This window comes from Panicum hallii, chromosome 3 (genome assembly GCF_002211085.1).
Source record: "Panicum hallii strain FIL2 chromosome 3, PHallii_v3.1, whole genome shotgun sequence".
NCBI classification, from domain to species: domain Eukaryota; kingdom Viridiplantae; phylum Streptophyta; class Magnoliopsida; order Poales; family Poaceae; genus Panicum; species Panicum hallii.
Window position 1 is genome coordinate 2184425 of NC_038044.1, and position 1204 is coordinate 2185628.

General features: G+C 45.7%; 1 long non-coding RNA gene across 1 annotated transcript; it reads right to left on the bottom strand.

The window, feature by feature from the left end:
* Window positions 1-377: 377 nt before the first annotated feature.
* LOC112884554 lies at window positions 378-1204 on the bottom strand. Its single transcript, XR_003227129.1, has 2 exons — window positions 1084-1204; window positions 378-489 (listed from the first exon to the last, which is right to left on the bottom strand). It is a non-coding gene; the product is annotated as an uncharacterized LOC112884554 (long non-coding RNA).

The following is a 1204-nucleotide window of genomic DNA, read 5'->3' on the forward strand; positions in this document are numbered from 1 at the left end:
CCTGTGACCGGCACTGATGTGCCTTTCTCCGGCAGTGCTGGCACCTAAAGTTTAGAGGGGTCACATCAAAGAGAATCTTGTTAGAAGTATTAAATAAAGTCTAATTACAAAACTAATTGCAGAACCCCAGTACTAATTCGCGAGACGAATCTAATGAGGTATATTAGTCCATGATTAGTGGATGATTACTGTAGCATCACTGTGGCAAATTATGGATTAATTAGGCTCATTAAATTTGTCTCGCGAATTAACATCCAGCTGTGCAAAAAAATTTATAAACAGATTTTATTTAATACTTCTAAATTGCAAGATTCTCTTTGATGTGATGGGTCTAAAGTTTAGAGGGTGGGAAACGAACAGGCCCATAATCTCAGATGCCAATAAAAAGCAGTGAGTGTCGGCGGGCGGGAGGGGTGGGTGTCGGCGTCGGTGGCAATGTCTACAGTGCAGTAGCCTCTGGTCCATCCTGATGTTTAACACACCCATCTCCTGCGATACGATTCAATATATCTATCAAATTAATCATCGTGGAGAAGCAATAGCCAATAGAGAGAAGACCATAGTAGCTCGGAAGGAGAAGCATCTACGGCCGGGAGGGAGAGTACGGATCCGACAGCACATATGCCGGATCTACGCTGATGGGTTATTAAAACACTAATAAAAGGACACTTTAAAACGTTTAAGCGACTATGAAACGTCTTTTTGAACAACATGGTGAAAATTTCAATATAGCATAATATGCATAATTCCATCCTAGATCATCAGACTTTGGCCTCCTAGTTTAATCCTTTAATGGATCATAGCGATCACTTTGAGAGCCGGCTGCAGAGGCTCCTGCTGCTGCTACAGATGCACCAACAAGCACTATTGCTTGCCATTTGCTCTCTGCTTTCAGCAAAATCAAAACAATGGTGGAGCAAATGAATATATAGCCCATAACCAAGCAATGAGCAATAACAGGCCAGGAGAAGCAGAGGCCGGCTAGCAGCAATACGCCAATACATACTAGCAGGCAAGCAGGAAGGCACTAGCACTAGCAGAATAGCAGCGAATCCAGTGATAGAGTGAGAAAGGAGCGGGTACCAGTGGCGCAGTGACTTGAAGCTCCAGGCGGAGGAGGGTGGACGCGCAGCGGCAAGAGAGCTTCGGCTTGAGGACTTAAGGTGTGGCGGCTGGCGGACGAGCGCAGGGGGGGCAGCAGCCG